Raw genomic sequence first — 24,224 nt, 5'->3', positions numbered from 1 at the left:
TTGAGGTGGGATTCATCTCATCTAATTTTAAGCACCCAAAAGAAGGGCTTTCCATCAAAGCCATCTGGCAAAACTGTCTTCACAGAGAGAGCCAGGCAATTCCCCACGGTGATTCACTTCACCTACCTCAGGCACTATTCTTAGGATGTGGTGAATCACACTCTGGAGTCACTCCATTGACTGGAGAGGGAGACCGCGCAAATGGTTTTTGCTAGACACGCAACTTTAAGGTGGCTAAAGTTAGATGAACTGTCTCTTCCCTGCTGATGGGCAGTTTCCTTTTAATCTTTCCAGTACCAGTGGTGATATCTTCTGCTCTTAGTCATAATGATAAGGGGCAATTAATTTGGGGCTGGAAGTTCAGTTGGTTTATAGAATTCCGGTCTTTCATAATAATTGTAAAGGTGGCAAACAAGTTCAAAAAGATGCTGGGCCATATCTTCCTTGGAGCTGTAATGCTGGACTCCATGCAGAGCAATGTGGATAAGCAATGCCAGGATACTGTCAGCTGCTTTGTCTGCTCCAGGGCAAAACCTTGCACTGCCTCAGGCCTGGCTTACTGGTGCCTTCCAATGGCCTGTTATGAGAAAGTCACAGACCTGTCTTTTGGGGAATAATTTGGTCTCTCACTAGCCATGTGGTCAGCTGAGAAGACATGGATGAAGAAGATGCTGCTGTTTTGTCCAAGTGAGATCAGTTTGTTAGTCACACCTGTATTTCCTTTCTTACCCAGAGGAAACTTAGGGACCTTGACTTTCTTTCCTTCCAGCTGATCCCTGGCCAAGAACACAGGGTCAGATACTGCGACAGTAAAACTAAGATAGAAAAGACTTCAGTCAAATTACCTCCCGGTCACACTGAGCTCTACCACAGAACAAGAGAGCTTTGTGAAATTCCCTATGCATCTACTACACGGAAAATTCAAGAAGGTGGCAGGCCCTACGATATTTTTTGGTACAGGAGTATATGCATAACTAGCCCAGTTAAACCAAACCTTTCAGTGGAGAATGCTTTACTCAGAAGGGCTTGCAGACTGCATGGGGATTTTCCCTGTCCAGTGAAATGGAAGATCTGGCCTTGCATAGCCTCAGTGGCTAGAGCAGATGCAGTGACAAGTCAAAGGCAAGAACAACATTTTGGGGAGAAGCTTCAGGAGACTTGAGATGAGAGAAAGCTGTTATGCAAACAGCTGTTGCTCTACTGATAACAGGCAATGTAAACAAGAAAGCCATGGACTGTCAAGCAACCCATGAGCACCAGGAGTCCTCAGGATATGTGAGTAAGATCCTTAGAATGGGTTCACAGCATTGCACCTCTTTATGTCAGGCACTGTAGGGTTCCAGACAGAAGAACAATGCTCCTAGTTGAAGACAGGCAGACCTAACAGGTTAATGAATTTGCATAATCACTGTTCTGCAGGGCTGTGAGTGTTTCAAAGAGGATGAGAAGTCAAACTGATTAAAAAAATACCAAATGGCCAACTGGTGTACAAATACACACAATTAAATGATGTTGAAGTTTCAAAATGTCTTGATTCTTGTTACCAATAACAGCATTACTAAAACTGAAATCTTGTCATGGTCTGTCCGTTTCCCACTGTAATCTTGTCAGGCACAGATGAGCAAGGTCTCATACATGGTTCTCCACTGGAGAAAATGCTCTTATCTGGCTGGGCCACATGGGCTTCCAGGAACGTGCAGCCAGAGACTGGAACCAAGTTTGTCTTCCATTAGTGCAAGTCACTTGGGGGTGTGTGCACTCTTCTGGCCAGCTGTGTGTGACAGGTCCTGGCTAATGCTGGCTCAAAACACCCATATTTAGAGTATGGGAGCAGAGGGGAAGGGAAAGGGATTGCTAGTAAAGTCTTGGTAAGAATTTCTTTCACAAGAATCTTGCTTTTGGTGTCACATCCTCTGTTAAGATGGTTCAAGAAAGCTGTTTTTACTGGGGAAGGTGGTTAGCTGTGTCAATTAAATGAACAGTTTTCCCTCCTTTATTTTTGGAACCTCTGTAGCAATGTGAATGCACATGCTTCCTCAGCATGTCTATGCTGCAGACACTGACTACAATACCTGCGGGCACACTTGGGCTCACCTGGCATTTCTTAGCTGAACACAACCAGCCACATGGCCTCAGGTCTGCAGACAAGCTGACTGAGAATGTATTCAGCTTCTTAGTAAGGCTGTGCCAATTAGTAGTCTTCATTTCAAAATGCCACACTCCCCCCATTTTTAAAATTTATTTATGCCTTGAAAATATATAAAATTGGTGAAAAGCCTCTTGAGAATCCTGAAAAAGTCCATGTCAATATCTCAGTAAAGAAGTAACCACGCTGCACAGAGTGAAACAGACTGCTCGAGGTGACAAGACACTGGAGCGTGGAAAGTGAGTCTACCACAGCTCCATCACTGCATCCCAATCCTTTTTGGCTGTATCTATGATTTCTGTATCAAGTTTGATGGATTCATCTTCAGTCAAAAAACAAAGACTGGGGTTTTTTTGACTGTCTTCAAATCTTAGTATTCCAGCCACTGAGAGGGCCAAACAACAGCTGAAGCAAGCCAAAGCTGCTCCTACCCATGCACCTGTTTTTTTTCTTTGGCAGTGGAGATGCAAGGGAAGTGGTGGCTAGCTGATACAAAATCAGGATGCATCTGAGGAACATGCCTCGCAGAACCTCAAAGAAAGTACTCCCATACCTGGTAATACATATGGAGGCCTTGGCTGATGCAAGTCCGTGCCCAATTCAACATGTATCAACGTCTTCTTTGAGCTGTCATCTTCATAGCTTTTTAGATCACAAAAAGCATCAGCACAAGTTAGGCAGCTGGTTTCTTCTGATATTTTATTTAAAGTCAGCTATACTCTGTACAGTTCTGACACTGAAATAGCTGACTGTATGGTCCCCATGAGAAAGTAATGGGTACCTATGGGTATCAGTCCCATCAGATACTGCACATCTGAAGTCTCTCTACACTTTTACCTCTGTACCTTCAGAAGCAAACCTGGTTCTGGAGCTCTGAGAACTGGCTCTCACTGAGAAAGAGGGACTGTGGACCTGGAAAAAAGCTTTTCTTCCTGTATTTTTCTAAGCTAACCATTTTCAGTGGATCAATATCCTGGGAGATCTACTTGAATGCAAGGAGAAGGATCAAGGATGGAGAAATATGACAAGATTGTTAATGTCTATCTGTTCTATTCATGTAGTCTTCTAAAACCTCAGATTTACTTATCTTTTTAATTTTGCTCTGCAGATCATTAAGGCCAAAATTTTAGAGCCCAACATCTTTATCAGTTTAAAGTGGTTGATGTATTTGTTAGTGCTGATGCATTTAATAATCCAAGGCTACATTCCTGTGTCAGAGTGAGGCCCACTCAGCAGCAAGATATTGTCATTCTCCATCCTTTCTAGAAATTAATCTAGTTGTGGGCCTTGAAGTAGACTAGGAATGTAAGACTCAGCATGCATATATTGGAGTTGATCAAGGCTAGTTCTGCAAGGACAATTCTTATTAAAAAAAACCTTACTTGTTTGATATGAACCCCTCACAAGGGTTATGGATTCAGCTGAACTTTTTCAGTGTTCAAAATTAAAATCAGGAGTCCATTTTCCATCTAATACAGCCTGTTAGCCAACAGTGAACATGTTAATAGACATTTAGCATACGAGAGGTCTAGGAGAGTCTTTGGTAAGCAGTGGCTGAAGTCAGAGATAAGGCATCCTAAGTGAATGCTTTTTGCACAAGACTAAAGAGTTAGCTTTAAACTACTGCTTGTTTCACCCCATATAAATAAAAATATTCATTAGGATAAAGAAAAATTTTTATAGTGCCTAGTCATTAGGACACTCATCAGAGACAAGGGAAGACTGAATTCACATCCCAGCTTCAGTGGTTACTCCATGTGTACAGCATGAAGCCTAAAGCTTCTTGAAAATTAAGCAGTCTTAGGCTGAGACAGGTAATCATATAGTTATAAAGATGGTGTGGTTTTCTGTAAGTAGTTTGATTTCTTGGTTCTTTACTGAGTATTACAGATCAAAAAGTGACACCTAGATCAGAACTACTTTTAGATCAATAGTCACATTTCAAGTCCTAATTTCAAGGTCTGCAATGTGAGTCTGGCTTTGGATTCTAAAGGACCAAAGTCTGGGAGCTTTTTCCACCATAAGAAACGATCTCATGTAATCACAAACCTTCTGGTTTGAACAGATACAACTTAAAAACAGAACAGGAAACCAAACCCAGCCAGATCTGACTATGACACACAAACCAGGCTGGCCTGGTGTTTTCATAGCTGTACTTTATCCACTCAGAAATCAAAGGTATTTTAGATCCTCAGTTTTGGTTTGGCTCCTTTTTACTGAAAAGCTCAATAGTGCCTAGTCTTTTGGATCAGAAACATGACTATTTGAACACAGCAGTAACAAAAAAGCCAATGAATGTGTCAGAAGCTTTTATGACTCTAAAAATATATCACAGTGTAACTAACTGTTAACTGATTGGAAACTTCAAGCAAGAAAAGACCCTTGGGTCTTTGTTTCAAGCCCCTTCCCTCCAGACTACTCCAATCCCAGCACAAATTCATGTGAACTAGAAAACGACAAATATGCATGATGGGGCTGTGTGTGCCAAAAATCTCTTTAGGTTCACTGACTCCATCTAATCCCAGCACAAGAATCTCCCCAGAATTATCTTCATTCCCTATAGATAGATTTGGCTGCCATTCAGGTTACTATCTTTATTGTTAAATTAAAGTGATTAGCCCTGCCTACTTGCTAAGCTAAAATATTTTTAAATGGTTTCTGCTTTCTTTACCAGCATTTTTAAATGTGACTGAACAGCAGTCACTGGTCAGGCCTCCTGGTCTTGAAGACATGCATGATCTAGTAAAGTAGAAAGCTTTCTCCTATCATTTGCATGGGAGCAGTATCAAAGTGCAAAAATGCTGAGTGGGTGATAGAATCACACCCGGGTATTCATTAAAGAAAGTTTAGTAGAAGAAGAGTCATATTAAAACTTCACTCAAATAATCCGTTTTGGACTGTATTGGAGGAACACCTGTTCAAATGCTGTTCAACCAGCAAAATGGCTATCATATCCAATAGGCAATTTATTTGACATCTTTTTCAATAATTTATCTAGCCCTGATGATACTGCATTCATAAGTGAGATAATTTAAATTATAAGTGTTATTTAATTTTTCTGCCACAAGTTTCAGTGGGGTGATTTTGTACTTGTGTTGTAGAAACCTGTTCCCACTGCGTGCCTCACTGCATGTACCCACTGTACCTGAATGCTATTTGCAGTGGAAAATAGAACTTGTATTTCCCAATGAGAGAGTTTGACTATTCTTACAGGTGCCTGAGTTTCTTGAGCTCTTTGTTTATTGAATCTGAACTACAAACTTTGTTTAAATATTGTTCCCACACGGGGGATTTCTTTTTTTAGTGTTCTTCTGCATGTTCACCTCCCTGCCTAAAAAATAAGCTGGTAGAAGGGAGGGCAAATTGGCAGTCTGATCAAATGCTTGGCTTACCTGGTCATCAGCAGTCACTTTCAGAATGGGACAAACAGTTGATATGAGAGTAAATTCACAGGAGCTGGTGAAAAGATATTCTTGTGGCAGTCATCTGAATCGGGAAGGTTCAACTTTTTCTGTCTCTGTTTTATTGTGGAGATAGCTGGGAGGGGCAGGGGAGGAAGTGGGTTTTCGTTAGTGGTAAGGGCAAAGGGAGGTGTACATTTCCTCTCCTAAAAGTGCCATGTATAAAGCTGCTTGGTGTTTGTGTGTGTGTGTGTGTGTGTGTGTGTGTGTAGACAGGCATACAGGACAAGTCAGTAATTTTGACTACCGCAGTACCAGCTTGCACCATAAGAACAATCAGTCAGAAGTCCCATACCTACCATTTCTTCTCAGGCTGGCTGTGGAAATTCACATCTCAGTCTATTGCCATATCAAACCTGAATCTGTGAGAAAGTCCCTGACCCAAAGAAGATAAGTTCATAAATTGGTAAGCAACTCAGCTGTTTCAAAGATATTGGAAATCCTAGACTACATACAGTCCTTCATCCAGAAAAGCAAATGAAAAAAACTAGCAAAAGTACCAGGCAGGACAACAATGATGGTTGAAGGTGTGGAGTAGATTCAATGAGAGAGGACATATGCTAGACTAGGGTGCTTTAGTCTGGTGAAAGAGGCTGATGAGATGGTGTGATAGGCACAACCACTTCTGAAAGACAGAGAAGACAAACAGAAAATTCAGTTAGTGATTCTCAGAACATAAGGTCCAAGGGCAACAGATGAACTTAGCAGGTGGTTGATTTAAAATACATGAATATAAATAATACATAGGTGAACTGTATAATTCTTTGACCTGAGAATACCAAAGAGTGAACAGACAAATTCCTGACAGTCAAATCCATCAGTACTGCTGAACAAAAAACTGTTGCTACAACTGCTAGGCAGTAAAACCCTCAGACTGCAATGATAAACTGAAAGATAGAACTGAAGCAAGGATAAACCAAGCAAGATGTTATAGGAGCACTAATCCAGTATCTGAAAAAAAGTTGCTGAAATAATTCAGGCCTGGTTTCCAAATTTGTTAAGGATTTGGGGGTTAGGCTCATTATAACTTCAGCTGCAATGTTCAGCTCCACATAGTTATTTAAATGTCTACATTCAGAAATATGGGGTGGTGTTCTGCTTTGGCTTTTTTCCAGAATTTTGTTTCAAACCAGTGTCTCATGAATATTGCTTTTCTCTTTTTTTTTTTTAAATCTCCAGGATTTCATGACTGATCTAATACAATTTTTGGGAAAAAAAATCCATTCAGAATTCCAATTCCACAAGAAGATGTGAGACCCACTTTCAGACTCTGGGGTGTACAGTACCATAGCTACACATACTAAAATTACATTAAGTATTTATCAATATAAACAAATAAGGGGATATTCTTACTGTGTTCTTGTGACCTTTTGCTTCAAAGGTAAATACAAGATTAATTTCTAGTATTTCTCAGCTTTTGCAGAGGCAGTCGAAGAGGCTCAATTTTAAACAAGATTGAACATGTTCACAGCTGAAATCTAAATGGGTTCTGCATCCCTGTTGAAATGTTCTGCTTAAATGTTTGATCCTTAATGCAGTCCACACTCTGCCCACAGCAAATGTTCCTCCCAGCTGCTGTTCTTCCCATTAACAGAAAGGGGAAGAAGAATTAAGGTACTGCTCTATACAAACATGTTGAAGCCAAGAGTTCAGTAGCTGCCATCCAATATGCAGTGGCCTATAATAGATTGGGTAATTGCCTGCCCATGTATTCAGAACTCATACTGCATGAAAATAACATTTGCTTTGTTAGAAATATTTTCCTAACCGTTTAGTCCTTTTGATTTCCAGTCACTCAAATGGGGTTTCCTCCTTTACATTCTGGAAAACTCTCCCCCCCAAAAAAAACAACCCATAAAATCAGCTTTTTTATTTCATTATTACCCATTGTTTAGCCATAAGGGGAAGGCTTATCTTGGAGTGGAAGGAGGGAAACCTAAAGCTTTAGGATTGTGCCAGATTCAGCCTTGTCATCCCTGAATTATCATGTCAGTCATTGTACTTCCTTGTGATGCATTTCTAAATTTGTATTCCTTCCTGCCATTTCCGTACCTCGTTGCTCTTCATTACTTGAACAAGTACTAGTAAAATGGACTCTCCTATTTCCAAACATTGCGAATACAAAACCCAAACCAAAACAAAGGAAAAAAAACTCCTTTAGATTAAGACAATGACAAACCAATTTTTCCCTCCAGCTTTTTAGATGAAGGGTCATGCTGGTACAAAACTATGTAATTCTGAATAATTTTCAAGGCAAACATTCTGGTTTCTCCTATTCATTGGTACATGAAGAAACATCTGGAATTCACTCACTCCAAGCACTAGATGAAGCTCTGTCATAGGAGAGACTAGGTAACATGGGTCTGATAAACTTTGTCCTGTTCTTTGATTCCTCAGTTTCATTCAGTAGTCTCACAGCTATTTTACTTCATTTTTGGCCTTGTGTGAGAATAGGAGTTAATTGGCAGGAGGCTATGCAAAAGGTTTTTGTCTATCAGACCAAGCTGTTCATGGGAACCCCACCGATGACTCTCATCAGCTTGCTTTTGATCCAGATAGCCCTGGGAAGAAGTGGACACAATTCACCTAAAACATAAGTGTACCAAAAGTCTATTCATCCCTCCCTGGGAATATGGATGTGTTCTTCCCGCCTCAGATTCTTTCTTTCTCCTTTTGTTCTGTCTTTTCTTGTGGCCATCTGACTACTACACTGATTAATACAGTGTATTAGGCAAGCAGGAATTCATTTGAGTAGGTATTAAATTACGCAGCGCAAGCTTGTCATTGCAATTGGTCACATTTCTTCTTTTTCTCCATTTCAGCAAAGCCTTATCTCTTAGCTTTCTGCCACAAGCTTTTTTGAAGTGGCAAGGAAAGGCATGGCAGAACACTCAATCCATACAAAATGAAAAGTGAAAAACTAGACACACACACAAAAAAGAAAAAAACTCTGAAAGTTAACAGAAGCAATTTCCACAGGCTCTGTAATTGCCAAGCTTCCGCTTTCAGTGTCTGGGAGAAATGACCAAGGACAATGCACTTCTGGAAGAGCAGTGTGATACAACCACACACTAAGTTCAGCAAACCAATATCACAACCAAACTGCATCAATATCAATCTCTTTTGGGGACTTATTCTTCCCTATAGAAATAATTAAGCATTCACAGGCCCAGAGCCTGTGAAGGATAGACAGTTAGGAGGGACGTGATGGTCCAGTTGCTAGATTTCTCCCTGGGGGATATAGGAGAACAAGGTTTAAGATCCCACCCCATTTAATTATTTATATACCCTAATAGATGTTACTTATATACTGTAATAGCACTAACAAGAAATCTCACTTAAAAAAGTCTTCTTCCAAGTACCTATTAGCATCATAGTGAGAGTGCTCCACTACATTGTGAAAAAGACGCTTTTTTGTTCTTAAACTGACTCAGAGACAGAAGCTCATTAGCAATTAGCCATTCTAATGAGGAGAAGACAGGCCTCCCTTCCCCTTGGGTTTTCTCCCTCCTAACAACAGTAATATTATTTATATTTCATTTAATTTTGTGAAAGAAGCAAACTGTTGCCTGCCACTGATGTGGAAAAAAACCTGCATCCCCACTTGTGTGTTGCCCCAGCTCAGCTGATATTTTTCCAGTGATTTCTGGAGCACAGAATGAAGCTGAGGACCATTGCAAATGGACTTTGAAGTCACATGAAACAGGCTTTGCTTGTGGAGCTCTTCAGCAGTGTGGCATCACCTCATGTCATCTACGTCCAGGCATAACAACCCCGACAGGAAATGTTCCAGACTTTAAAAGCTCAGGGTCAGGGTGGAGGAACCAAGAGCTCTGGCCCCAGAATTGAGCTTGTGGAGGAGACTTGTTACAAATCAGCTTAGCTGAGAAACAATTTCTTGAGGATTACTGAGAGAACAGCTAACAGCGGGATAATTTGATTAGAGACATGGAATTAGATGAAGGAGTGGCTTAAAATAAACTGCTTAGATATTTTAAAGCTATGAGTAATAGGAAGTACTGGGAGAGTGCTCTGGGTACTTTTTGGTTAGATTTTCAAAGAAAGCAGTCAAGAAGATTTGCTAGCGGAGGCTGAGTGGCGGAGAAAGTCATCCAAGCACAAGTGTACAGTGCAGGGCAGAGATAACTGACCCCAAAGGGCTGATGCAGAAGAATCGCTCTCATGGGAGAGGGTGTTTGGTGGGGCATGGTTTAAAAACTGCCCTGTACACATGGGATATTTTTCCAGTGTGGAGTAGGAAATATATTCTTAGTTTTATTAATGTATTATGGTTGCTGTTTACCTCAAACAGAAAGTGAACCACTGCGACAGCAAACATTGTCATCTGCCAGAAGGTTTTGGGAGGCAGAAAATCTGTACTGTGCTGTATGCTTGGGATGGGCAGTTCACCTGTGTGTTTAGATACCCTGGGTATGACTCAGTAGTGATCCACAATGCTTTCATCTTTTTCTTTAACTGATTCTAAGTCCTTGGAAAAGCTGAGGCTTGATTCTTAGTCTGGGTTTGAAATCAGCAGCCAGGAAGCAAACCCCTGATTGAATTTACTTGTATCAAGTTTCCATGTGCATTAGAAACAATGGGAGAATGCATTTCCTCTACAAACTTACTCAAGTAAAACAGAATTATCATGCTGATTTAGCTTGACTATTCAGTCAGATAAGTCTCATTCACCACAAGTCAGGGATACAGGAAAAGTATCTTTCATCATGGGTCTTTGATCCTTCTTTAGGAGCAGAAAAGGTGCAGCCAGCTTAACTTAAGATGATTGAAAAGCCCAATACAGTGCATAGCTGCAACTTGCAAAGATTTTAGTAACGCCAATATGCAGTAGCTTTTGTGTAGGCTTTCATTTCACCATTGTGAATGCCACTGAAAACCTGCTAGAGAAGTTAGATAGTGAAGCTGTAAGTGTATCTATCTGCATACATATCAGTGATGGATGTATCTCTTTGGAATCCAGTTATATTCATATGGGTTCCCACCTTTATTTATATTACATAAAGAGCAAAGCAACGTTTGAAAGGGTATTACTCAATGCATTGTAGCCTAGACTGCCCCCTGGGCCAAATACAGGCAGCTAACTAGTTTTTGAGCATATTAGCCTGCAGCCTAATGAAGTTTTTGATCTGCATGAGTTGCATTGCTTGAGATAACCTGAGTGAAAAATGATGCTTTTTAGCCTACTGAGACAGGATCTCTGAGGAAGCAGGAACAGACTTCAAAATAAAAGGATAAGTTTATGCTGCAGTTTGTTTTTTCTGCCCAGCAAAATAATCAGGGAAAATCCTGAATGGTCATGAATATTGTCATAGCAGTGGTATAGGTGTGGTGCAAAAGCTATTTGCAGTTTGCTCTTCCCAGGGGGGTTTCTAGTCTTGAATGGAACCATATCCTTGCACAGCCAGTGAAGCACAACACACTTGGCAGTGCTGCAGTGCCGGAAAGCACAGAAAACTGCTGTTTTGCAGCTGACATGCATAGGACCACCATGGATGAATGGGACTCCATCAGACACTCCTTGTCCAGCCATGTCCAGATGTTACACAAAGCCAAACTGCAACGTTATCCCAGGACTGCCTCTGAGCCTGACTGGGCTGATGCAGATCAGGGGTTACAGACCTTTTAACCCTTGCCCACTGACAGAGCTACACACTTCCCTACCTGCACTGCTCTGGGACCTGATTTGCAATGAGCCTTTTGCTCAGTCCTCACAGCAGAAAGGTGCTGAGCACCTACTGATCCTTTTGACTGCTTGGGATTCAAAGACATTCATCACCGCTGCGAGTTACACAACAGCTGTTAAGCCCTAAAAGAAGAAACACTGAATGGGATGTATTTCTCTGTTATATCTCTGCTAATAGCTGTGCATAATGTCAGGCCAAGCACAGGTTTGCTGTACAGTTAGTGACTCAAAAACACAGCCAGTTTTCAGAACCCCTCCCCTGTATAGTTGTCAGCTCTCTGCTTCCTCACGGCACTCAGAATTCCTTACCCACAATACAGGCAATGCTTCCACTTGACATTTCCTCTTGAAGAAGGAAAATCTTCACATTTCAAATTCTGTAAATAAGAAATTTTATGAGACATTTCAGAGCTGTAACCCCTTGAGGTTGCTTCCCATTATATCAAGAATAATGTGGATAAAAAAAAGAGATGATGAAAGTTGCTACTCTGTTATGGCCAATCTGTTCTGTAGGCCTCATTAGGCCTTGGGTACACTGATCCTCATCACAACATCAAGTCTAACTGCGAACTATGAAGTCCAAGGACTAAGTACAAGTAAGTAAGTACAAGTCTAAGATTAAGTACAAGTCTAACTGCCCACTGACTGTGGACCATTACACCTTTGCAGGCAACACTGGTGTGTACTTTCAGCTTTCTCTTCTCCCATCCAGACTCCACCCTGATCCCTTGAGAATGACAGCACACATCTGCACAGAAACAAAAGACTGAGATATTTTAAAAATTTTTAATGCAAGATCTTACTTATTTTTTCTGGAAAAGAACTGTAATCCTACTGTTCATTATTGTACCTAATTTCCCCTGCCCTCAGGTCTGTAGAGCATAAGACACCAGACAGCCTGCTTAATCTGAAAGTCCAGGGAGAACCAACACTTCCTCATGAACAGTTTGGAGATTTTTAAAGGCCTCTCTCAGATGTTCAGCAGAATGATAATTAAAATAATAATCCTTCCCTCCATCTTTAGCTTCAGAAATAGTCTCATAAGCAATAAGCAGTGAGCATTAAGTTATACTCTCAATAAAACCAACAGTGTAAGTACTGCTCTCTCCCAAGTCACAGCTTGCCTTCACATACTGCTTTTTCTCTCTGGTCCTCATCCAGTGAGGAAACACTAAGAGTTATTGAGCCAGGTATTGGAAGAACCAGCTCACTGGGGAAGAGATTTTTGGGTTTTCAGATTAGGAGCAGAAAAGCCTCCAGAAGTTTTTCTGTGTACATTTTTGTATTACTATACTTATCTTTTTGCCCACTTTCCAATTTTTCCCTTCAACATAGCCTAGCAATTTGTGGGCTGGATTGCTTTATCTTGCAGCTGTAGCAGATCTGAAAAGCCTAGTTCCTGTAGGCAGGAATAATGTCTGGGTCCCCCAGTAACATTTCTGATCTGTACTCTTTTTATTTCGAGTCCCTCAAGACCTCACATCTCTACCAGCTCCTACAGGGGGTACTTGCTGTTCCTGACGAGCTTCTTAACCTTCACTAGGCAGAGTGCTGTGCTGCGCTTGGAGGAAGGGGTGCCTTTTGACATAATTTCTCAGTGGTGCTGGGACAGCAGTACTGGGGCCCCCCATGAGCTGCTTGAACCAGCAGAATGATTTTAAATCTTCTGGGGTGTGGAACTTGGAAATTAGGAAACCAAAATGTGCTAAGATTATACTAATCCACACTCAGAAAGATCATGTTTGATTTATTTAGCAAGGCATACATAATTTTAAATCAGGTCTTTCTATTCTAATTTGTCTTCATTAATCTCCAGGAAGGTCACACTATTGCAAGCTTTTCACTGATTTCTCCTTTATGATATAAATCTAAGAGAATGTAGAACAGGATGAAACACATTAAATAATTAAGGCTCAGCTCTTAGAGACATTTTATGCATATGGTTAACCAAATGCAATGAATTTTTTATTGAATATATGTAAGTATTTGTAAAACCAGATGTAGTTTTGTAAGGTTATGATCTAATTTATGCACTGCACTGTCACTGATACAACAAATCTTCTTTATGTAATTTCACTGGAGTGCAGTGTGACAGAGCCTGGGCTGGTCCTCGGAAGAACCAAGAGAGAATTAGACATCTCTGGGATGGCGGGACAGAAGGACTGTCTATGCCATATAACATATTGTGCATGCAGGTGATCCTGCTGGTCTTTCCTCCCTTGCTGTGCTGATAAACAATGTCTCAATTTGCAGTTTAGGTGAAAGATTAAAGTTCACAGATCAAAACCCTTATATTTCTAGAACCAGACAGTCAGAGCTGGAAGGTCAACAGTTAAACAAAAGACTAAATGCTCATAAGTACAGGGAGTCCACAGACACCAGACTTCCCTGTTCTGAAATACTGTCTTCCTGTTTAGATTGCATAGAAATACAACGCAGCGCAAATTAGCACTTCTCTCAGATAACACTCCTTTGAGAGCAGGGATACTGTGTCAAGAATTAGCTGTTCAGTGTCCAAATGTTCTTCCCAAGACCTTCCAGGGATTTCAATCTTTCCAAACCTGTGTGGAGAATATAGGTATTTCATTAACCTTTGCTTGTTCTGCTGAAGATAAAACGCAACACAGAAAGAACAGAAAGAAGCTGGGTTTGTCATCAGTTGAGGATTAAGTCATTAGCCAGAACATCCCCGAGCTCTGTTACTGCCCAGGCCCATGGGTTTCAGTGTTGTCTGGGGATCTGTTATGGCTCATTCCTACACCATAAACCTCTGTACCTACTGATCTCTCTACCATTTGTTAAAGCTGTGGAGCAAAGCTTGAAGCAATCCCATGCAGCCTGAGAAGTGTGACACACAGAGGGGCAAAAGAGAAAGAACCCAGCAAAATCTGCATTTGTCCTGCCTACCATGTGAGCAGCAGCCATAAGACGGAACCTAGACCAGCCTCAAAATCATGACATGGAAATTCCATGAACCCCAAGAAATTAAATGGCTCCTTCTCGTGTGCTTTTCCTCTCTTGTTCTTTGTTCAGTACTAGGAAACTTTTGTCAGGAAAATAACCTAATAAAAACCTCATTGCTTGTTCTTCTACTCCATTAAAGTACTAGTTTTCCAACTCCAAAGCCGGGCCTCAGGGCTTTTTTGGTTCTGACCCTCGGTCTTCAACTGTAATTCCTGTAGCAAATTTCAGACATTAGAACAGGCCACATTATTCAATTGATGGGCTTTGTCACCCATTTTCCCAAACAGCTTTTACAGTAACTGGTTTTACTTGCATAGTAAAAATCTAAAATAAAAGGTTGCATTTATAGCTCATTGCATCACCAACCACAGCAGCAGGCCCCATTAACAACTACCTAGCTCAGAGAGAGCTGCAGCCCCGAATGCAAATCAGTTAAATGAGAAGGACTGGAACCTAACAGTAGATAGAATTATTTGACATTGTTGAGGTCACAATTGCCTGTCTGTTTCTGAAAGACACTGCTATCAAATTTGAAAGATGTAAAAGGTCAAGTGTATAATTTTAGGAAATACAAGGTTAAGGGGAGAACAAGAGCAGGTGATTTAGCTGAGTCCTCCTTAGGTTATGATTTTCATAATTATGCTACTATAAACTCACAGAACAGATGAGAAAGAACAATACCTGTTTGTTTCCCTGTTACATCTGCCTCTCTCTACTGCATAAACTCCGCAGGCTGTAATTCAGCTTCAAGTAAGGGAAATTGGCAGGCTTCTGGTGGGACCAGAATTGTATAGAACTCTGTGGTGATGCAGACAAAGTTTAGAGATTTCTCATTGGGAATGAGTCAGATGCGGAAATCTTTTTCCCTAGACACCTGAAGCTTGATTTGAACCATTATCAGACAACAATGCCAATGTCATATTTCAAGTGCAGAACAACAGCTAATCTCTTATCAGAGAATTACAGCACTTGCAAAAACAGGGAGCCACCAAGTGAGGTTAGAGTGCTTCTCAAAAGTAGGGAACCAAAAAATTATTCTCTTACATATTCCACCTTTCAGTGTGAAATGGGAGGCTGAAAAGCTGTCTGTAGATGTATTTCTTTTCAATTAGATGAAAATTTAAGATGTTTTTAAGCGAGTCTCACACAACATGCTTTCTGAGGCAGGGGTTTGTCTGTGTTCTTTTGGTTTTTAGGTATTAAGATTCAAAATCATCCATGCAGTTCATGTTTGCTTTATTTTGGGGAAAAATCAAGGCATGAACAACAGAACAGTAGCTACACCAGTGGATAAATTAGGCCACTGGAAAAAAAGATTGTTCCTTTTTCAGAGATGCCTTGTGGTAGGGACAGTATGATTAGCTGATTTACATTCCTATCTGTAGCAACATAACGTAAACATTTTTCCTCCAACTTCAAGTTTGTGATCATATTTTGTAGCTATGTGGCTGGATCTCTGCTGAAGATACCGATTTTTAAGATGGAGAGTGCTGAACTCCCTCAGAACTATCTATTAGGTATAGGCTGTTGGGGGATCAGCCAGCTTCTAGCAGACATGTAGAGGCCAGATCCAGTCTTCAAAGGCATCTTGAATCCATTCCCACTAGTGACAGAGCTCTGATCTCTGTAACATGACGGATGTGCTCAGGACAGTGCTGATCACAGAGCCTGTATTGATGTGTTTGAGATGTGTTGTATGCTCACAGCTGGGTGAGAACAAGCTGTCAGAGCACATTAGGCACAATAATAAGTAGGACATAGTTTAGACACTTTCAAAAGGCCCTACCCCAAAGCACGTGGCCCTTCTGTCTCACCAGCATCCTTCAACCCAACCAGCTAAGCAAAAATAAAATTAAAAAAGCACATACAAATGCAATTAAGACAGGAAAAAGAAAACTAATTTAAAAAATCTACACACAAACAAGAAAGTAAACACTTCTACCCACAAAAGAAAAAACTGAGTTCTGCAAGATTTCACTGTTGCCATTGATTTTACCTGATAGGCATTCAGGTACTCTGCTAATGGATGGCTACAGAAAATCCCAAGACAAAGAGTTGTAGATCTATCAGCAAAGAAATTGCTTTGTCCTGAACTCTTGCATTGTTCTCCACATCACAAAACTCTAAAGTATGAAATTACCAAACCTGTAGGTATCTGTAGTCCAATAAAGTGGGCATAGCTTCTCTCAGGAGCATTGCCTTGAACTAGAAATATTTCAACATAAAGTGCAGTAAGGGCTTGTGATGGCAGCTCTTTCCTTTTCCTTCAAAAACTCGACTCCTTTACATAACAAATACTTCAGTTTCACTCTAGTAAAGCTATATGCTATGTATTGGCTTCTATTTTTCTATTACAATAACCAAAACAGCTGCATGAGGCAAAAGAAAGAATTTTTCTGGCTTTGTCTTATTCAAAACAGATACAAAAAATTGCTATGAAAATCATCCCTCAATGGCTGATAAAAATAGAACTGCAATTTATGCTCCCAAATACTACCTTTATCTTAAGGCTCTTAAGGAGCATTTTCAGTAATAATGGCTGATTTAGATGGATTCCCAGGGTGCTGGATCATTGCCGATGACATTAATGGTTTAAGGCTCCCTGAATTTTGATTGATTGCTGTAATCTGCAGAAACTATTTCAGGACATAGATTTATTATTATTAAGCCTATAAAATGGTGTCAGGGTCAAAGCAAGCTGATGATTTGTGTTGTGATGCAAACATTGCACAGGAGAAGATGAAATCTTTTAATAAACGTGAAATTCAGGAGAGAACAGTGTTTCATTTCCTTTGAAGAATCCGTGGCCAACCAATACCGATTACAGCAGCAGGGAGAGTGTATTTAAGCTAAGGCTGCACTGCAAAAAATAACCTTCAACAGCATGCTGAGTCCATTGAGTGTCATTCCACCTACCGACTATGACCTTTCAAGGTGTTTCACCAAGTTAAACCATGCTTACCTCCCCTTCCTCAATCTCTATCAATATAATATGATCTCATATTCTTGATTTCATGAAACATTGTGGACCTAAATCCACCCAATAACACGCAGAATTAAAAAAATGTTTTTCATTTTGCATTTTTTCACCCATAGCACTCCTAGCTAAAGAAGTAAGAGGCTCCAGCTCCAGAACGTAATGGGAGAGGCCTTAACTGAATCTCAAGATCATTGGATTTTTTCCTAACTTCATGTGTGTTCACAAGCAGAATCAGAGCAGCTGGTTTCTTGTACAAAGGAGAACCAGGGTTACAGCAAAGTAATTCAGAGCATGGAAGAGATGCAAAAATATTGTTTGCTCTTCCTTTTTTGACTGGATTAAAAAAAAAAAAAAAAAGTTGTCAGATCCAGGACTAATGGTACATCCAAGAAGAATGGGAGAAAGACATACTTTCAAAAATAGCATTGCATGGATGTTTTGCCTTATCCCTGCCTGCATGCTGATGAGTTAATATGTTATTTATACAACTGAATACCTTCAGGAAAAAAATTATTTTCTGCAGTTGACAGGACATCTACTGAAACACTGAGAGGTGCACAAGATCTGATAATTCATTTATTCTGATGGTTCAGATCAATTAATGACTTGGATAAGAGACTACTGGTAAGTTTAACAAAAAATATGAAGCTTATTTCAGGCTGGCACAGCTTAACTAGTTGTTTCCTACTATGTCCAAAACCATTGCCACATTGCTATAACTTATTATGTTATTGTTGAACACAGGCATCTATGATCAACAAGATGCAAAACCAGATTAAAAAAGCCATCTTGGTCCCTCTAAGCTTACAAAAGTAATTTAAAAAGTAGAAAGAACTAAAGAAATATGACACATGGGCTTTCCAATGGTCATACTGTTCCACAGTAGATTGTGCTTTTATGTGAATAGTTGTAACTGTTATGTTTTATGCCATTAGACAGACAGTGTTCACTGGAGTTGAGACAGGCTAGTGAAGGAGTAGGAAAGGAAAGAAACAGGCAGGGCAAGGAGCACAAAGGCTGCTACAACAGGGTATAGATGTGACCAAAAGCCAGTGCCTGCACATCATGTAAGCAACCTCCTAGAATATCAGCAGTGCCAGCACATGGGGTTTAGTAAATGGTCATGTCAGGAGGCTGCAAAGGCTATCTCTTATTTCTGGAAATGTGGCTGCTGAGCAAGAAGCCCTGCAAGATTAAACTGTATTTGATAATGGGGGGCACAGAGGTGGAGTGGAGAGAGGAAAGGAAGGGAACTCAGGTCTGGGTGGGACTTAAAAGAACCTTTTGCACTGGTTCCAGCAGCTCAGGTGTCACAAGAAATGGGAACCTGTCAAAAATGGCTGTAAGTACTCTCAACCTCTGATCACCCAAAAAATGTTACACAAAACTGATGGATTCTGAGAAAAAAAAAAAATCTGATGTATATGTAAACTTTTGAGAGGCTATTTGAAATTATAAAATTCTTCCAAAGCAACATGTTTCCCAGCTTTCCTGACTGAAAGCAGTCAAAATTAACTGATCCACCCAAAGACAATGAAGACTTTATTTGGGCCTAATCCTACATATACACAGTGCTGAATTCCTTCAATTTTCTCTAATATCACTAGAGTCAGACTGGAGCCCCTGGTAGGATAATGCTCAGGAGTACCTGGAGATCATAATCAGTCTGTCTGCAGAAGTCAGTCCTGGATCTTTGGCCACATTTGGGAGTCCTGCCCATAAAATCTTCTGTAGTGTGGAGAAGTAACAGTCCTGGAACTCTATTTAGTGAGAATGTTCCCTAAATATATTGTCAGCCCTGTGACCACTGCTGAAAATGTTTGGTCAGGATTTGCTAGCAGTCTGGGGTTCGACAGCTTAGGGAACAGCTCTGATTCCTTTCATAGGGAGTCTGAGCAAGACTTTGGAGAAGCTTCCTGAGTGATAAGCACCAATGTGTCCACATTCTTCTTCAGAACAGGCAAGCTTCATATGCCATGTAGATAATAATGCAAAATTCTTCTGTAATTAAGTTAATGAGAAGGAATAAACACTCTGAGTCAAAACTAAACGGTGGATAATATAAACAGTTGGTGTTTTTGCCATTTTCTCACTTTCTTCATGGTTTCCAAATCTCTCTTGATGTTTCTCCATGTGCCCAAATTCTGTAGTACTTTTTGGTGGACTTTTGCAGTGATGGGAGGAAAGGAACAAGAGCCTTTTTGTCTGTTGGCTGAAAAACAACTGAGGAGTTGTTCTTTTAAAGATGAGTCCTGTGTCAGCCAGTTTTTCCAAAACTGAGATGTCAGTTTTGGGGCCATGCTGTGGGCTGGTCAGTTGGATACAACAATGGTTGAGGGACTGAGGACACATGCATAGAGTCAATGACAGTTGAGGGACTCAGGGCACAGGCATGCATCGACACAAAAGGAAACACTTGAAGTCATTTGGGAGCTGGACATAATCAGCTTACCGGATGGGTACAGTCACTGATCAGCCAGATGGACAACCCTAATTTTAAAATTAGTTGTAGGCCAAAGTAAAGCTGCTAAGGAAGGAGCTGATCCAAGGTATCACTAGCCTAAGTCTGAGGCTATGCAGAGTTCTGCCTGGCTCTTTTACAATTTTACAACTTGTTTTCAACAAGGAAAAGGATAAGGGCAGAAAATGGGATGCAAGTCTGAGAAACACAGCAAACAATCCAGTAAAATTAAAGTTTAAAAAATAAACAAATAGATAAAACAGTTTTTCTGTAAGGACACTTGAAAAAAATTATTTCTGCTTGTTCAAGTGGTAGAGTATGAGGACTACAGAAATCTTTGAAAATGCTTAGCTTGATTTCTGGCCTAGATTTTTAAGGCAATGAAGACTATGTTGTTGATCTGCTGTCTCGCCCCTATCTTTTGAATAGATTGATTTCTACCATGTTTAGAAGGGCAGAGAGATAGACCTGAGCTGATTCTGTGTTTGGTGTTTTTTCAGGAGAGACCCTTGTTACACTGGGAGTGGTCTTCACTCTTTGTTTAAACCAGAAAAACCCCATATTTACTGTAAATGTGTGTGATAATCTGGTTATGTATGTGTAGAGTTATATATAAAAACTATCTAACTTTATCTATGCAACTTTAACCTACATTTATAATTACAACTATATAACTGTACAACTACATATATAAATACATACACGCATGCATAGGTTTTTTTGTATAAACTCAAATATTAGCCTGATAAAACTTCCTGATCTGGTAAATGCTAAAACATATCCAGAGGCTCCAGGTAGCTGTAGGACTGGCTGGAACTTTCTTCTTCCTTTTCTCTGCTCTCCAGTGCTACACTGAAACAGGGCAGACTTCACTCACTGCCTTCCTTCTAGACATGTTATGTGGCCATGACAATTCCTTCACCTGAACAAGCTAAACATCAGATAATTAAATGCCCCCACTTTGCTGATAATTCACCCCTCTGTGTTACAGCCAGAAGAAGGGATCTGCTTATGGCCACAGATGAACTTAGTAGCAGAGCACTGAACAGATGCCAGATCTTTTGAGTCACAGCCCAACTAAATAGCTGTTTTGGCAATTTAGCACAATGCAAAAACCATTCAGCATTGCTGATAAGATTCTTGAAGAATGTTTGGAAGCAAAAAGTAATATTTGCAAAATTGAAATGTATCTGCAAGGTTACATTCCTAACTTCATAAACAGGAAACGCAAAGCAAGAAGGCTGCAGTTATATCTCTTTAAGGAGATGGATGGCCCCACACCCTTATTCTTCCTGGTGTCTGCTAGCTGTGATTTCCTGAGTGGCGCTTACCTGGAGCATTGTTGGTGCCATCTCCTAGCAGTACCACCTCACACTGCACCACAGAAATCTGGAGGTATTGTGGTGTGGAGGGGTCAGAACTGAGCTGCTGTCAGTGACAAGAGAGACAGCTCTAAAAACTGCTTCTGAAATGCGGGGATGAGCAGGACTGTCTCTGTAAGTGGGTAACTCCTTTGTCAAAAGACCCAAAGGATTTCCAGAAAACAAGCCACACAGTTTGCAAAAGAGTCAACCAAAAATGCCTTCAGATATACCTTACCTCACTCCACTGTATTCCTTCTTTGCCATTTTCCTATACAAATTTCAGGTCATGGAAGAAAGCCAGAGCTTGGGTCTGAGAATCTTCTAAGCAAAAGGCCTGCCCCTGGCTCCCAAAGCCATGTGCAAGGCACGACAATTCAGGGTGACCTAGAGAGCCAGAAGCAACCTTACTCTGGGCACCCACCGGACCCACTGCAGGACAACTCTTCCCTGCAGGACAGGCTCTGAGCCATGCATGTCAAAGAAGTTCACATTCCCCTAAAACAGTGCAGAGTCCAGATCTGAAGGTAAGCATTGCATCTGTGCAAGACTAAGTGGGAAGCGAGCTCCTGAGCGTGGACATCAGCCTTCCTCCCTGCAGTGCCTGGACACCTGCACCTTCCTCCTAAGGAAGCTGGGGGACAATTGACCTGAAAAGAATCCCTGGTGTATGAAACAAGTGTTTAACAGGAAGACAGGCATAGAGCAAGCGCTGGAGAGGCTGGGAAGCAGAGGAGCTATCATCAATCACCCACCCTCATCTCTCATATGTCAAGAATCTTTGGTACCAGACCCAAAATATTCTGGTAAGCAAATACAAAATTTATCACTGTTGGTGATGGGACCTACATAGTGAATGAGCCATTCTATGTAGGCTGCAGGAACAAACAAATCACATCTGGAGCAGAGCTGTGATAATGGAGGGAGGACTAGCATGAGCTGTGCAGGCTGTAAGGCCATGTGGATTGCCTCAAGCACTGTCTGATCTTAAGAGGTGTTTCTGGGTGAGTTGTGTGCTCACAGAGTTACAGGCAGGTCTAGCAGGCCCGGAGCAGGTGACCATGGTAATCAGACCGAAAGCAGAGCTTTATCCTCGTTTTCTCTCTCAGAACCAGCAAACTGCTCTGAGTGCCCCGGCTTACGGGCAAAAAGTCTGTCACATTTGCTGTGACCATACTTTACTGGAAAGTTAGATGGGGCAAAAAGCAAAGCTTTCTCAAACTGTTCAAAGAGGAACTGAATTTTACTGTTGTGCCTTTTTTTCTGACCAAGCTTGCCTTGACTGTTTCCTAGCACCAGAAAGGTAGGGTTCTCACAGGACAGCAGTTCTCTTTCCATGCAATATCTGAAGATAAACAAATTATCCAGTAAGGCAGTTCCTGCTTTCCTTTGCTGGTGTGGAAGGACACCATCACTTAACAGCTCTCTAGAGTTCAGATCAACCTTTCCAAAACAGCTTTCCCGATAAAAGTATATCTGCTTTACTTGGTCTAAACTCGGACTTTTCTGAGCAAAGTTCAAGGAGAATTGAACTGGCTCTATTCAGGCCAGAATGAGGTACAGACTTCTTAACTGTACATTTAAACAATTAAAAAGGTTTCTAATAAAGGTTCAGTGCAAGTCATGTGGTTGTTTCAGAGTCACACCTGAACTATTTCTTTGTGTGATGTGATCTGTGTCAAGTGCCTTTGGGCAGGAAGCCTCTGCAGGGAAGTTGACTAGTTTTCCTTGTTCCTTTATCAAAATGCCTTACCTAAGTAATCAGTTCTGCATTTACCTGTGAGATCTGTAAGGAAACACAAGACGTGCTATAAGAATAAGCAGGCTTCCTAATCATCCAAGTGGAAAGAATAATTCATGGTTAATAACTTATCCAATTAAGTCAGCCTATTTGTCTGCTCCCAGAATATCCCTAAGCAGACCACAATTCCCCCTCATTTACTCTTTATTTGCATTTTCCTAATGACTATGTTGCAAGACTTACTATATACTCGGTGACCTGCTCCCTCCTCCTCCTCCTCCTGCCAGCAGGACTCCTTTAAACAGTTATTCTTTCCCTGAGAGTCTCTGCCCCTCTCTTGTCCTCAGCGACCCCCCTTTGCACATTGAAATCCCTCAGTGTCCTTTCCTGAGCTCCTTCAGGAATTTAAGAAGAGCATTCAGTAGCTAGCTGCTACTGGCTTCAGGATATTTTTTCCTGTTTTCTGACTGAGTGGTCCATAGTGAGAGCAGAGGTGAGTCTGAAGGAGCTCTGAAGCAGCTGTAATGAAGAATTACAGCATCTTATAAAATTTTTGTTTAAAGCCACACAGGCTTCTAGCTCAAAAAGTCTTCCCTGAGAGCAAGCTCTGTTTAACTGTGTAAAGCCCTGACGGTCATCATCTCCCTCTTCCTTCTCTACAAGACCGAATGCTTTCCTGGAGGGTGTACCTCATTTAGGAGGGTGTCATTGGAAGCTTCCTGACAGATTTAATCCAAAAATTATGTCCATAGGCAAACTTCTGAGCCCATACAGACTTCTGCAACAGTCAATCCACGCAGAAGTGTCTCCTTATGCACATGCAAGACCACCTCCATGCCCTAATGACAACCAAAAGCTCTGGAAACCTTTTCCTTCCTTGTTTCCAAATGTCAGTTTGATTCATTTAAAGTATTCCAGCTGTGTATTACAGATTGTGCTGGAATTTTCTGTCATCGTTTCTGTCAGTGACACAAAATAAACAAGTGTGTATAAACCCATTGTTGCCACTTTATCTTATTTGTCTATCAAAGAAAGGAGGAGTTTGGAAGCCTTCTGCTCCAGGAACCTGCATCCCAAGCCTGCTGCCTCACACAGACTTCATGCACATACAAGTTTTCATTGAAGGCAAGTAAAACAAATACCCACAGGAAAATTGTTGTGTTCCCATTAAGCTGTAGTACTGTCCAGAGTAAAAACTATCATTCATTACAATGCTTGTATCACCCCAGAAAGCAAAGAGAACCACATGGCAGCTGGCATGTGAAGTCAGTGCTATGTGCATGGCCTAGTGGAAGTGCAGAAATGCACACATAATGCAAAGGTGGATGGATAGACAAATACACAGACTTATTTTCCATGTGTCTGAGATTTGTTTTAAGACTGTGGTGTTCATTTGTACTCTTTGC

The 24,224-nt window shown here is 40.9% G+C and overlaps 1 long non-coding RNA gene across 3 annotated transcripts; it reads left to right on the top strand.

The window, feature by feature from the left end:
- The first annotated feature begins 240 nt into the window (after nucleotides 1-240).
- On the top strand, nucleotides 241-24,224 carry LOC119141092. Of its 3 annotated transcripts, none has more exons than XR_005101832.1 (7): nucleotides 241-1,275; nucleotides 5,920-6,013; nucleotides 6,787-6,988; nucleotides 17,372-17,879; nucleotides 21,364-21,883; nucleotides 23,571-23,707; nucleotides 23,850-24,224. It is a non-coding gene; the product is annotated as an uncharacterized LOC119141092 (long non-coding RNA). The 3 variants fall into 3 exon arrangements; XR_005101831.1 differs by lacking the exon at nucleotides 23,571-23,707 and adding an exon at nucleotides 2,606-2,702; XR_005101830.1 differs by lacking the exon at nucleotides 23,571-23,707.

This window comes from Falco rusticolus, chromosome Z (assembly GCF_015220075.1).
Source record: "Falco rusticolus isolate bFalRus1 chromosome Z, bFalRus1.pri, whole genome shotgun sequence".
In the NCBI taxonomy this organism is placed as follows: domain Eukaryota; kingdom Metazoa; phylum Chordata; class Aves; order Falconiformes; family Falconidae; genus Falco; species Falco rusticolus.
Note: the sequence above shows the minus strand (reverse complement) of the source record. Positions and strands in the feature narration are given on the sequence as shown.